Source organism: Lissotriton helveticus, chromosome 2_1 (assembly GCF_964261635.1).
Source record: "Lissotriton helveticus chromosome 2_1, aLisHel1.1, whole genome shotgun sequence".
In the NCBI taxonomy this organism is placed as follows: Eukaryota; Metazoa; Chordata; class Amphibia; order Caudata; family Salamandridae; genus Lissotriton; species Lissotriton helveticus.
The window spans coordinates 1,801,032,097-1,801,047,784 of record NC_136059.1 but is presented as its reverse complement, the minus strand read 5'-3'; the positions used below and the strand labels follow the sequence as shown (position 1 = coordinate 1,801,047,784).

The 15,688-nt window shown below is 40.6% G+C and overlaps 1 protein-coding gene across 1 annotated transcript in view; it reads right to left on the bottom strand.

Annotated features, from left to right (window-relative positions):
- LOC144818900 (cystine/glutamate transporter-like) overlaps positions 1 to 15,688 on the bottom strand; it is an 868,430-nt gene that overhangs the window by 497,313 nt on the left and 355,429 nt on the right. The window lies entirely within an intron of this gene.

Sequence of the window (15,688 nt, the reverse complement as noted above, 5' to 3'; positions counted from 1 at the left end):
TTCTTGAAGGTGTTACAGTCCCGAAAAGCTCCCAAGGAACAAGGGAGCAAATACAAAGGAATGGCGGAGTGTGGCGTTAGGCACAAAATGCTAACACCACGCAATGCCATTCCCAAAACGCAGGGCTGCACCGTATTTACAAAGATACAGTGCACCCTTGCGTTTTTCCTATCGCTGGTGCTAAATTAAGCTGCCTAGCGCCAACGCAGGCACTCTTGCACCATATTGCAAAGGTTCAAAAGTGCCTGCGTTGAGGGAAGGATTGTTTATGTGCAGGAAGGTATCTCTTCCTGCACATATACAATCACAAATGGCGATTTGAAATTCCTATATGTGCTGCATTGTGCAGCACACATAAAAGTTGCAAATCATCATCTTTTTAATCATTCATGGCGTTTTGCTGATTTCTATGTGGGCTGCAACCTAAAAAGGAGGCGATATTAAGCATTTATCCTCATTTTTTCATGTTCAGACCAGGTTTTCCCCGGTCTTCATTTTGGCACTGCCTCATATTTACGCCACGCTTGTAAATAGGGGGCAGCGTCAGAATCAATGGGTACGTCGGCGGAATGCCCACCACAACACCCACTGCTCACCCCTTTCAGGCTAACTGTAGAGTGAAAGGGGGCCTTATTTACAAGGCGGCGTTAAGCCACATTAAGTGGCTTACTGCTGTCTTGTGAATAAGGCGAAGCCCTATCGCCAAAGGAACGTCAGAAAAAGTAACTTTCTTGTGGTGATAGGGGCTTGTAAATATGCCCCAATGTGGTTTACTCGACAGTTCATCGCAAGTTGTTGCTCTTGGTCAAACAAACCCAAGGTCCCTTACATCCCTGGCTAAAAGGAACAGGGCCAGACTGGTAGCCAGAAGAAGAACTAGCAAAAATGTTCAAACTGGGTACACTATCTTCTACTCCTCTCCATCTGTCTCTTTTTACGTCTCTAGTCTCTCCTCTTTAATTTTGCCTCCTCGTGTCTCCCTATTCCCTCTCCCTTTCCTTCTGCTGACTTTCCATCACCTCAGCCTCGCTTTCCCTCCTCTGCTTTATCAGTGAATGCCCCTGCCAGTCCTGCCGCAGTTGACCCCGAAGAGCTGGAAAGAGTGACAGAGGTATCAGCTGTATTATGGGCTTTCAAAACCCGGCCTCCAGTGACTCTAGTCCCCAGTGAGATGAATATCCTGGACGTGCCCTAATGAGATGGGATCCATACGATGTCAGGGAGGGAGCGTGGAGTGCAAGGGATATGGAGCAGGAAGGATACATTAATTTCAACAGTGGTACATATTTTTTAATCCACTGTCCATATCAATCTCACTGTTGGAGATACACTGAGATTTGGCTGGGTAAGAGGGAGAATGCATTGCATGAGGATGGCCTTAGCATCATTTAGCAAAATTTTAGCAAACAAAAATAACATGAACTTCGTCACAAATAGAAACAAAAGTGATCAAATAAGCATGTTAGTCCTATGGAGACATTTTAAAAATATTGTCAGAAAAGGTCCTGGAGCCTCAATGTGCTCAGGGTTTACATAGTTGGCATACAAAGTGCACACTCCCCCCCGACTCTTTAAAGCCCCCTCTTCAATTAAACACCTGAGCCCAGTTTGATTTTCTGCAGTGTGCATATTTATTAAGAAAAGTTAACTGGCCAATTTCTTCATTGACCTCCATTTCTTTATTTCAACTTCAAAATTATTTCACATCACAGTATTAAGATACTCACACTTATATACATATTTACTCTTTAAACCGCCCGTTCTCCAATGGGCTTTTGGTTAACCCTTGGGTTGCTCCAGCAGGCCACAACCAAGTTAGCCTGCTCTCCTTAAGTTAACCCCCTTCTGGTCAACAGAGCCGCAGGTAAATAATCTGCCACCACTTGTGGCAACCAGCGGCTTCCAGGGTAGGGCTGGAGAAGCCAGGGCCACCAGCAGGTCAGCCCCAACTCTCCCGCCAGCCCGGAGCCCATGATGCTTTAAAACCTGTTCTGAGGTAAAAAGGGGGCACTGCCCAAAGAAGTTCCCGTGGTATTCTTGTCCAGGACCCCGCTAACGCCCCTGCTTGAAGCCTTATTTTTGGGGTGGGTGGGTGGTTGACTTCCTTCTGAGACGTCCAGACGTCCGACTCCTGGGCGGTCAGTGAACAAAGAGGGGGTCCCTAAAATGGTTGCAGGCTTTTAAGCCTCGCGCCCTCTGACTCCATCCGGGTCATCAAAACGTACTTCCTTCCTTCCCTTTGATTGGCACTTCCAGGTCGAGTGACCCGGAAGTGCTTCCCTAATTGGGCGGCCCTTTGGCTGCCACTAACGGCGCCACGCCCTTAGGGGGGGTGGCGCCCTCCATAGTTGGCATACAAAGTGCACACTCCCCCCCGACTCTTTAAAGCCCCCTCTTCAATTTAACACCTGAGCCCAGTTTGATTTTCTGCAGTGTGCATATTTATTAAGAAAAGTTAACTGGCCAATTTCTTCATTGACCTCCATTTCTTTATTTCAACTTCAAAATTATTTCACATCACAGTATTAAGATACTCACACTTATATACATATTTACTCTTTAAACCGCCCGTTCTCCAATGGGCTTTTGGTTAACCCTTGGGTTGCGCCAGCAGGCCACAACCAAGTTAGCCTGCTCTCCTTAAGTTAACCCCCTTCTGGTCAACAGAGCCGCAGGTAAATAATCTGCCACCACTTGTGGCAACCAGCGGCTTCCAGGGTAGGGCTGGAAAAGCCAGGGCCACCAGCAGGTCAGCCCCAACTCTCCCGCCAGCCCGGAGCCCATGATGCTTTAAAACCTGTTCTGAGGTAAAAAGGGGGCACTGCCCAAAGAAGTTCCCGTGGTATTCTTGTCCAGGACCCCGCCACAGGGCGAGGCGCTTACTGGCGGACTCGTCCTCCCCCCCTGCCCTCCAAAGCTTCGGCAACGGCTCCTAGGATTGTTTGTATGACTTCCTTCTGAGACGTCCAGACGTCCGACTCCTGGACGGTCAGTGAACAAAGAGGGGGTCCCTAAAATGGTCGCAGGCTTTTAAGCCTCGCGCCCTCTGACTCCATCCGGGTCATCAAAACGTACTTCCTTCCTTCCCTTTGATTGGCACTTCCAGGTCGAGTGACCCGGAAGTGCTTCCCTAATTGGGCGGCCCTTTGGCTGCCACTAACGGCGCCACGCCCTTAGGGGGGGTGGCGCCCTCCAAAGCCTCAATTGAGGTGATTGAGTCAATTTACCTCTCGATGCTTGAACCTAACCTACAGAGGTTGTATGATACAAGCGCCCCGGGGCGCAGCAGGCATTTGCACTTGCTTTATGCACCCCCGGGGCACTTTGGTATTTCAGAAGGGGGCTGCAGATACTTGTGTGACCACTCTTGTAATACAGATAGCGCTGGCACACGTATAGTGCCAGCACTATCACTAGAGGGTGTTCCCTCATTTGAATGGGGGCATGGCTCCATGCAAATGAGGGAATCACTTTGCCTCTGCGCCGGCGTCATATTACCGACGTAGGCACAGAGGTTAGCCTTCATAGGGCTCACTGAAAATGCAGCACAAAAATGTGGCGCCTACTAAATGCAGCCCTCTAAAGGGATGAAAGCGGACCCATGGACTCCCCCCAGACATCTCCTTACAGGTGGGTGCAGTCACTCACTGCACCCGCCTGCAAGGGGTATCTCTGATATCTTTAAGTGCAGGCGGGTTGCCTTGTGCTCGAGAAACACGGAGCAGCTTTCAAACAGCAGCTCAGCATTTCTCTTGAATGCACTGCCCTGGGTCAGCACAAGTTTGCGGCTGCCCAGATGGCAGTGCATTCTTCCTGATAGGGTACACTTTCCATGTTTGCAACCGGCGCACCTGCTTAAAGGTGCGCTGTGGTGCAAACATAGAAAGTGTGCCCTATCTGTAATACGGGCCCTGGTGTCCTGACCACTGAGTCTCAAATACCCTCTTTTAGCACCTGCTTTAAGGTGCACCAGGGTGCAAACATGGAAAGTGCACCGATTCCGTAATACGGTCCCTGGTGTCCTGGCCACTGAGTCTCAAATACCTTCTTTTAGTACCTGCTTTAAGGTGCGCTGTGGTGTAAACATGGAAAGTCCACCCATTCTGTAATAAAGTCCCTGGTGTCCTGACACTGAGTCTCACATACCCTCTTTTGGCACTTTTTTGACATTCAGGGTAGCAAGGAGAGCAATCTAAGCCTTACTTGGAGAGGAAGTATGAGATTATAGACACATGAACCCACATTGCGCCCAATAACACTTTACAATGGATTTCCAGCCAATACTTTACTTTAAGAAAAAGTATTTTATTCCCCTACTAAATACTGCACCAATAGATAATACAGAAAGTAAGAGTAATCACTGTATCATCCCAAAATGCTACCTATTTTTATGGTGTCAGCAGTCCTCAGGGTATGCTACTGCTACATAGTGGGAATCACATCAGGAATCATTACATTGTGGTCATTACTGGGGTGGGTGAAACTCACGGAGTTTCACTCCACAGAATTCCGCGGAGTTACATAACAACTGCACGAGATTATGGGGAGTTCTGCCGACGGGTGGAAAATATGCATATCGGGCTGCTAGCTCTGCATTTTAGTGTCAGTAGCGTGAACAGCACTGAAAAATCAGCGCAGATGGCACTATGTGGTCCGCAAAAGCGCACGGCCATTCAAGTTGATTTTGCTGCTGCTCAAGTAGAAAATCTACACAAGGGGCAACAAATCTACTTGAGAAGCAACCCTCCGACCGTAACAATCCACAACTGCCTGCATTAAAAAATGTCACTAGGGTGAGGTCAAATCTCATTCTCATTTCTGGAGCCTCATAGGAAAAAATTACGCCATGTGGAGATTAGCAGAATTTGACCAGCACTCCGCATTACTATAGTAATAGTCCCCAAAATCTGCCAAATCTGTGCCTAATCATTACACCGGGAGCCCTTACATTGCAGGTACGTTTTTATAATTTAATATTGCAGGCATTTACTTCACATACACACAAACACACATATTGTTAAGGTTAAGTCATATCAAGTTATAAATGTAATTCAACTAATTTAATTTAAGTAAGTATTGATTATTATTTTTTTATTATTTATTTGTAAGTAATCCAATTTAAATGTAGTAAATAATCTGTAATAGGAAAGTATTGTAAATGTAATTCAAATATAAATAAAAAAAATCTTAAGTAATTAAATGTGAATTAATTAAGAAGCAAATGTTATTACATTTAAAATATATAAATTAAAATATGGTCATACTTTTTAACCCCTTCCATGTTCATGACGAGCTCAGCTCGTCATGCAGCACAGTGCTCGTGTGCTTATGACGAGCTGAGTTCGTCATGACCACACCCGTTTTTATTGCTGTCCAGCACAGCAGGGGAAACTCTCAAGCAGCGATGAGGTTAACTTAATTTATGGCTAGTATGTAGTTTCTAGGATTAATCCATGGGTAATGTATAAGGGTAGTAAGGTTTTTTAAGGTTTAGGGATGGGTAGTGTATGAGGTCAGCAAGATGTTTTCAAGTACAAAGCATGGGTTTCGTACAGGGGTAGTAAGGGGTTTTAGGGTTCAGGGATGTGTTGTGTATAGGGGTAGTAAGTTCTTTTAGGGTACAGGGATGGGAAGTGTAGAGGGGTAGTAAGGGGCTTTTAGCTCCAAGGATGGGTTGTTAGGGAAGCAGTAAGGGTTTTTTAGGGTAAAGGCAAAGGTAGTGTGTAGGGGTAGTGAAGAGTATTTAGGAAAGTAGTCCATAGGGGCAAGTAAGGAGATATGATTCAGAAATAAGTACTGTACATAGGCAGTAATAATCATGGATGGGTAGTCAGTAGCAGTAGTGATGGTCTTTTTGAGTTCAGAGATGTGTAACTAAAATAGAAATATATACATTTTATTTAAACTAAAAATAATAAATATTACATGTTGTAAATATATTTATTAAAAATTAAATGCAAGTTTTATTACTCTATAAATAGTGTTATGGATTAATTGAAAAATACGTATTTCAAGATTAATAAAATAACAAGTATTACAAAAAGATTAAATTAGACTTTATAATATATACATAAAAGGGGCAATAATAATGCATTATGGACATTGTAGGCAACTACACAAAAAGATTAAATGAAATCTGCAGAGATGGATGACATGGATTAAGAATACTATGTTCTCGAGGCACTAAACCTTACCTGAATAACATTGTACTTTTCATCTCTGAGCAAAGAAAACGTGTCGAAAATAGAACATTAACTGCCGATTTAAATCTGACTTGAAAACACAACTCCCTTTTCAATGTTTAAAGTCACGTACTTGAAAAGCTGGCAAACCCACCGTTTGAAAGTCTGCATATGATTAAGACTCGTTGGAGTTGAAACGTGTAATGCATATTCTGCCTCAAATAAAGGAAAGTAACAAGCACTGTTGATGTAGCCCGTCGCACGTTGGAGAGAGATACGTGTATCTTTTGTATATATATATATATTCACTGAAAAAACCATAGGTTTCACACCAGTTGTAGTTAGCTGGAAATTTTACTCGCATAAAACCATTGAAATTCCCACGTTATAGTTAGTTGAACACACTATAACTTGCGCGTGCAATGCACTGCTGATGACGTCACATATTACATCACTCATGACATGGTCAGTGACATCACTCATGACATCACTGATGACACCATCCAGTGAATGTGTGTCTTTTTAAAAAATAAATATGTGTTATATATGTATATGTAAAAGTTGATGGAAGAATAAATGTTTAAATAAGTGTTTACATGGATGTTTTAAAAAAAAAATGTGATTGGTTAACTGGTTTATTAAGTGTATCTTAGTGAATACATATATTAGAGAGTAATGTTTAAATATTTAAATATATGTATTAGTGTTTCACTTTGTATATAAGTGGCTGCATGGGTTGGTGAGTAGCTACATGTGTATGTATATGGGTTATTAGATGTTTTTCTTAGTATCACTATGAGTGTTTGTATGGTTTGGTGGTGGTATTACTTAGCACATAGATGCATGAATGACTGACTCTCTCTTTGTATGTGTTTTGAAGACAGCATATGTGCAGGACTGTATGGGTGGATGAGTGTGTATATGTGTGTGTTAGTGAGTGAATGACTGTCTCACTAGTGTCTTTATCAGTAACTACATATGTTTTAATGTAGTATATGTGAATATTGATGTATATAAGTGAGTATATGTGAGAGTAAGAGATTGTAAGAGTTCCTGTTTAAATAAGTATCTGTTTCTATAAGTGATTGTTTAAGAGAGTAAGTATGTGTAAGTTTCCTTAGAAGTAAGGTGGTAGTGTGTGTATAGCTGTATATGCAAATAAATGGATGTTCAATAGTTTATTTGCATGTGTGAGTATGTGTGAGAGTATCTTTTTGATGACTGTCGATGTGTAACAGGATGTATAGGTGTATCACTACATATGATGAGTGAGTATATGTATGAGTGACTATATAGAACTGTTGGTGAATGAGTGGATGTGTACATAGATGGTGGAATTATTGAATTGGTTGTTGTAACTGGTATGGGTATCTCAATTTTTTTGAAAATTTTAATTTCTATTTTTGAATATGTGTTTCAAGGGTTACATTACAGTGAAAGGAGGTCTGTCACTCTGTCACAAGGATGGTGTCATCAGTGATGTCATGAGTGATGTCACTGACCATGTCATGAGTGATGTAATATGTGACGTCATCAGCAGTGCATTGCACGCGCAAGTTATAGTGAGTCCAACTAACTATAACGTGGGAATTTCAATGGTTTTATGCCAGTAAAATTTCCAGCTAACTATAACTGGTGTGAAACCTATGGTTTTTTCAGTGAATTTAATAGGTTTTTTAAATGCTAATTCCTAACTATAACTGGTGTGAAACCTATGGTTTTTTCAGTGAATTTCAATGGTTTTTTAATAGCAAATCTCTATAGGTATGAAAATTAATATTTTTTATAACGAATGTTATATTGTATAATTATGTAAAGTATTTTTATTTCTTTTTTTCCCCGGCGCGCCCTGGTGCGCGTACCGGTGAGAGTCCCGTTAGCACTATTCCCGCGAACGAAAACAACATCGTGATGTATCGCGCACCCAGAAACACCAGAGCGCATACGATCGCGCAACGTAAGCGCCGCCGGGCGCGCCCCGGGGCACGACCTTGGGCGCGCCCCGGGGCGCTCTCCCGGGCACGCACCGGGGCTCGTAGCGTAAGCGCGTCGGGTCATGTGACCTGAAAATAACACTTTTGATTGGTTCAGAACACTTTTGGTTTCCAAATGATGAGAAAGCCCAGGTCATGAGACCTGAAAATAACACTTTTGATTGGTTCACAACAGTTTTGTTTTCCAAATGATGAAAGACCCCACCTTTTTTCCTCATTCTCACTTTGTTGTTTGAGTGAAGAAGACCTGCATTCATTCTGTGAGAAATGGCTTCACTAATAGCAGCTGCAGGTGCATCTGCACCACCACCATCTCCACCACCACCACCAGGACCACCACAAGACCACATTGGTGGTCAAGAAGAAGAGGAGGACGAAGAGGAGGAGGAGGAGAGGCACTTTCTGCCTGAGGACAATCCCCCATACAGACCCAATGAACATTTTATTTGGGAGTTTTACAAGATGCCAAGGGGTGCAAAAAAGTGAATGCAGCTAAGGTGACTTGCCTCATCTGTGGCGAACAACTGTCAAGAGGGAACCCAAACAAGAAGTACTCTTTTGGGAACCACACTATGATTAGACATATGCAGAGGAAGCACCCAAACAATTATTCGGCAGCAGAGGTCAGGGAACTGACCAGGAACCCTCCCCATCCTTCTTCTTCAAGCACCTCCAATCAACCCACTCCATCGGGTGCAGAGGCTAGGGAGATGGTCCCTAATGTACAAACCAAGTTTGCAAAATTTAAATTTGTTTGCATATATTGCAACAAAACAATTTCATATGGTGAGCAAAGCATCATTTTACTCAATCGAGCTGCAGACAACCATCACTGCAGCAAGCAACTTACATTTTTTTCTATTTTTTTTTTGCTCCAGTTGAGCTGTTTGCAATTCCCTGTGTTTTGTTTGACCCCAGAAAAACTACAAAAAAATATAAAATTGTTCAGAAAAGCCAAAAAAAATAAATGTTCAAAAAAACAATAAAAAAATATAAAACAACAAAAAGAATAAAAAAACTGTTCTTTTCAGAACTACCTCCAATTTATATAAAAATGCTACATTTTTAAAAAACTCTGTCTTTCTTTTTTTCTCCAGGGTACGCGTACCGGTACGTGTACCTGTACGTGTACCGTGGCGCGCACCCCCCTAAAAAAAATAATAATAATAATGAGTGTGTGTGTGGTGTGTGTGAGGGGGAGGTGGGTGTGGGGTGTGTGTGGGGGGGGGTATGTGTGTGGGGTGTGTGTGTGTCTGTAGGATGTGTGGGTGTGTATGTGGGGTGTGTGTGTGTGTGGGTGTGTGTGGGGGTGTGTGTGGTGTGTGTGTGGGTGTGTGTGTGTGTGTGTGTGTGTGTGAGAGGTGTGTGTGTGGTGGGTGTGTGTGTCTGTGTGTGGCGGGTGTGTGTCAGAGGTGTGTGTGTGGGGGTGTGTGGTGTGTGTGGGGGATGTGTGAGGTGTGTCTGTGAGGTGTGTGTGTGTGGGGGGGGTGAGGTGTGTGTGGGTGGGGGTGTGTGGGGTGTGTGGGTGGGGGTGTGGGGGTGTAAGGTGTGTGTGTGGGTGTGTGGGGTGTTTGGGTGTGGGTGGAGGTGTGGGTGTGTGAGGTGTGTGTGGGGGGTGTGTGGGTGTGGGGGGTATGTGTGTGGGGTGTGTGTGTGGGATGTGTGGGTGTGTGTGTGTGTGTGAGGAGTGTGTGTGGGTGTGTGTGTGTGTGAGGTGTGTGTGTGGTGTGTGTGTGGGGTGTGTGTCAGAGGTGTGGGTGTAGGAGTGAAGTAAATGATTAAGGGAAAGAGAATGAGTGAGGGAGCAAAGAAAGGGAACAGAGGGTAAGGGAAGTAAAGAAGGGGGACTGAAAGAAGTTGAATGTGGGAGGGGAGTTAGGGAAAGGGGAGTAAACATGGAGGATAAGAATAAGTGAGGGAAGCAGACTAAAGAAACAGGAGTGAGGTAGGGTGAGAAAATAGTAGTGAGGTTAAAGCAAAGGGTGATGACAAACTACATTTTTTTAGTCACACTTACCATATAATTAATGTAACTTGAATTACATTTTTTTACTACACTTTGTATCTGTGAAAGAGAGAAGAAAAAATAAGTTATAATTAGTAAAATATGTATTTTAAAATAAAAGATACAAATGAAGAGGTTAAACATCATAACAGTGTATTTAGAAATAAAGTAAGAGTGAAGGACACAGAAAGGGAAATAAAGTAAGGTAGAAGGACAAAAAGAGGGAAAAAGAAATAGAAGGAGAGCAAATTACTAAGAGTAAGGCATATAGATTCACTGACAGAGAGGAAGAGAAGAAGAGAGAAATGAACTGAAGGTAAGAAAGATAATAAAGAATGTGAGTTAGCAAAACTAAATCAGGAACAGGAGTAAGTAAAAAGATAATGACTGAGAGGGAAAGGAGTCTAATTAAGGATGCATTTAGAAGAATGAGGAATGGAAGATAACTGAGAGTAAGTGAAGGAGAGTCATTGAATGAAGGGATGAAGGGAGAGAGGATAATATAGAAGGTTTGAGGGAAAAGGAGTGAGGAAGTTAGTAGACAGAAAGACTAAGAGAAGAACTGAGTGAAGTGGAGTACAATGAGTGAGGAAAGGAAATGAGTAAGGAAAAAAAGTAAAGAGAGGAGAAGAGGACTAGAACAGTGGTACTGAGAGAAAGTGATTTGGTGATGAAAGTAAAGAGAAGGACACTGAAAGATAGGAAATGAGGGGTAGTAATGGAACCAGAGTAAAAGAAATGGGATGAAGAACGATGAGAGAGGAGCAGTGAAGTTGTTCTAAGAGAAATGATAGAAGGTAGATAAACACAAGTGAACATAACACAAGGAGAGTGAGGTACTGAGGACATAGAGGTAGTGACAGAAAATAGAGAGAAGAGGTCAAAAAAAGGAACAAACAAAGATAAGCGAGGGAGAGTGGGTGAGTTATAGTGATAAACTGCAACAATACTGGTGAGTGAGTAAAGAGGAATTACTAAAAGAGCAAAGGAGGAAAAGACGGAAAAGGGAAGTAAAACAGAGAGACTGAAAGCTGAAAAGTGATGCAAGGGAGAGAGGGGATGCAGACAGTTGAAATGGAAATGAGGGGTTGTGAAAGAAGTGCAGTAAACGAATGGATGTGAAATAAAGTGAGAGAAAGGCAGTGTGAGTGAGTAAAGAGAGCTGAAACAGAGAGGAAAAAGGAAAGTGAGTGTGAGACAATGGGAATACAATATAAATTACACAATACAAACTATAGAATAATTTATAAAACAAGTTAGATAGTTTATTTTTGCTGTTCTCAGAACATACTGAATTTCACTAAAAACAATGAGTTCAAACTATTCATCATATTACAGCGGGGAAAAAACCATATAAACTTACAAATCACATATGTACACTAATCTTTGATTCACTTACTTTTCCTTTAGGCCAAATAGTACATCATGAAGGTCCTTTTCGTTGGAAGGTACTCTGCTGTTCTCTAAAAATTCCATTTCATTGACTCTCTAGAAAAAAAGCTCCAAGAACATCTGAAATATGTTTCAATGTTTGCATATACTCCTTCTGTTCAGTCATGACTCTTTGCTCATTCCTTCACCTTTCCTTAAGGCCAAATAGTGTCAGATGTATCAGTATATTTTCAAATTACTTAAAACAAACTCTAAAATTACCGTTTTCCCGACGTTCTGAAAGAAAGGCTCAAACAACATTTTCACAATATTTAAATATTCATAATTCCAGCTCTGGCTCTCTCATGTTGAACATTTCCTATAATACTGATATCACTTAATATGCGATCCACTTACCGTACCTTTATGAGAACTATAATTTTTATATTATCTTCATCACTTTTACTCACAATATAATTTTAAACAGCAAACTAACTTTTATTAACTGCTCCCGTCTTCATAGGGCAATTACCTTTACTTAAATTTTGGTTCTAAAAACACTAGGTATGAATTTTTTAAGTCAAAAGGCAAACGTTGTTTGAAAGTCAAATGAGTGTCATTACAGTTAGTCCAACCTTTACGACTATTTAAATAGCATGTGTAATGCCCTGATGTTGTTGAAGGACCGTCATGATAAATAATAGCTACAGTTGCAAAAGTTCTTCCTGAAATTGATAACTGAGAAGCCACAATTTTTTTTATAGAAGTTGACAATTTACTTCCATCAGGTCTACATCGTTGGAACATTAAAATGACATATTTACCATAAGTTTGTAAAAATAATGTGGACAGCATTGCAGACTTACATTGGGTACACACCATATTATGATCAGCTGCTTTAACTAGATTATTAAAAGACACTCATTTGCAGTCTGGTAAAGTCAAATATATAAATCTTTCAGTGTCTATTCTAGTACTACTTGATAAACTACAGTTGTCGCAGTCATGCTGCCATTGATAAGAAAGGCTAAAAAGATGTTTTATATCTACACCTTCATCTTCCAATACATCAAACATATACATTAAAAATTCCTGACAATCCTGCTGAATATTCTGTGAAAATTGATTTTGACCGGAACATATGTCTAGAAGATTTCGAATTTCTGAAACACTTTCTATTTTTGCTCTATCACTGCTACATTTCTCAAACACAGAATTCAATAAACAGCAGAATGTTTCATCCCGATTTTCAACAATCTGTTCTTGTAAATTTTGAAAAAAAAAACAACATTAACCACTACATTAGCATAACAGTTGACAACAGAACTGTTTTCAAACTGAAATCCAACAACATCTTCAACAGAATCCTTTTTCTTTCTGCTTACAATTACAGTTTCATCTACTTTTTGTCTTTTTGCTACTTCCTCACTACAATTATTCTCATTTCTTCTTTTTCGGCCTACCACACGTTTTTCAAACAGAGGATATTGAGGCAAATGTGGAGCATACTCTCTTCTTAACCTATTGTATTCTTAACACAATCTAGATCAGCACAACTATTTGTTTCATCACACTCAATCAAGTACAATCCTGATAAAGTTCTGACTCGTGATAATGCCACATATGCCATACCCTCTTTAAACACAGAACTTCCAATGTTCACCAAAGCACTATCTACACTTAAACCTTGAGATTTATGAATTGTCACCGCATATGCCCGACAAACTGGAAACTGTTTTCGGCGAACATATAAGTCTTTCACAAGCAAAAATCTAGCTGAACAACGACAAATTTGTTCTATTTCGTCAATGCCATCAAATTTAATTTTTAAAATTTCAATTCCATCTCTATTTTTGTAATTCACAAAATCAACAACATGACCCATTGCTCCATTTACCAGACCTCTTTCAACATTTAAATTCCTTCTCAAAATGATACGACAATTTAAACACACATTCAGAGTCTTTTCAAAACCAGCAGTTTTAGATATACTCTTCTCTAATGATTCCAATTTTGATTTCAAATTTTCAGACAAAATAATTGTTGCTCCCATATGCTCTATTTTATCTATAGCTTCCAGTTTCACAATCTCTTCATTTTCTAACTTTAACATTTTGTTGTTGAAGATGGAACATTCTTTCAGAGTTGGCATCAAACATATCCCAGATTTGTTCTCGTTAATTTTCTTAAAAATATTCTCTGGAAGAATGTTTTCATTTGGATACAAATTTGAAATTAATCGTGCATGTAAAGCTTCTTTCCCATGCTCACTTACTTTTCCGATTCTTACATCTTGTAGAATATTTTTATAATCTTCATCCTTTGCCTGTCGCATATTTTGAAGTAGTTCTGCATATTTGAAATTTAACCATATATTAACGTTTCCAATGCTTCCTAGGCACTTCCTGGTATCTTCATGCGTGACCATTTTAAACACTGGTTGTCCTTTCACTGGAGTCAACTGCAGTAGATCTCCAAAAACAATAATGTGTTTTCCTCCGAATAAGACATTATAGTCTGTTCTAAGAATTTCTTGCATTCTCAAATGCACAAAAGCAAGCATTAGATTTGAGACCATGCTTACCTCATCAATGATAAGAACTTTCATTTTCTTCAGAACTCTGGAAACTTCAGAACAAGCATCTCCAGATAGCTTGTGGTATTGTAATTAGTTATCATGCTCAACTGGTAGCATCAGTAAACGATGTAAAGTTATCCCTTTAATGTTATGTGCTGCCAGCCCAGTTGGAGCGGTAACAACACAAGACAGCGGTGATTCAGTCCTTTTCTGCAGATAAGTTGCAATTGCTTTAATCAGAAAACTTTTTCCATTTCCCGCTTCTCCACTCACATACAGTCGGACAGGCTTAAATTATGTACATGAGCACTCTTTTTTCTCATGACTGAATCCATGTTCAACCTGTTCTGTGACTTCGTCATATATCTGTTTCTGCTCAATGTTTAGTTGTTTCACCAAATATTCTAAGTTAATTACATCCTCTTCAGCTTGTTCCATAGCTCTTTCCACCTCACCCAAATGATGGTTCTAGATTTGGCATATAGACTTGCTGATGACAATCGATCAGAACATTCTTATGCTCCAATTTCTCGATGTGACAACATCTTCAGACTGTAACTGTATAATTTCTTGCTTAGACTCTTTTCATGTGAAATATCCTCCCACATTTCCTTCAGTTCTGTCTTTTCTTTTTTTGTGATGTAAGACGTCACATATCGAGCCACAGCAATAGAGTCCTCAGCAACGAATTGAATATCCATGTTAGCATTCCACATGGACAAAATCACTGGGTTGTAGTCGTTGATGTACTTGGATTCTTCGTTTCTTTTTAAATTGCATGTATTTTTGGGTGATTTCCTCGTCACAGTATGTCGTAGAGAAGACATCAAATTATTTACTCTTCCTTTAGAAATCACTGGTCGTGGAAAGCTGAAACGACATTTTGTGTAGAACTTTTCCTTGTTGTTGAATTTTCGACGACAATACTTCCCACAACGAAGGGATTGAAAGCGTAAAACTTGTTGCCTTAAACTGTTTTCCTCAGTAGTTTTCGGAACAGCACATGTTGAATACTCTTCAATGAAACTCATCACTGTTTCATCTGAATCTGTTCCAAATTTGGGTGCATCTTTAATCCACAACAACATATGTATGTGAGGAGCACCTCTCGCTTGATACTCCTTTCTCCAAAAGAAATACAAAACCTCTCCAAGGGGAGGATTTTTTTTGTTGGTAATAAAAGACATCATAGCTTCAAATCTATGATTAAAATATCTGCATACATTCACTGGATCCAAAGAACACAGTTCTCCAGGTGTTTTGAATTCTATATTTTGTATATTTGCATTTGCCTCGCGTAGAAACTGAAGTAAGTCGTCCCATGCATACTCGGCACAGTTAAGAGTGAGGAACCATGCAGGAGTTCCTAAGTTTCTTAGCATACATTTCAATTCTCCATGACGATGGTACCAATACTCGTTTGTACCACGCTGACATGCCATGAGATTGATTAGATGAGATTCCAAAATATTGTCTTGCAGATTGACTTTCTCCATAAAGTCCCTCGCCGAAATATTTTGCAGATGTGCTCCACTTTTCAGTATATGGTTTACTGCAT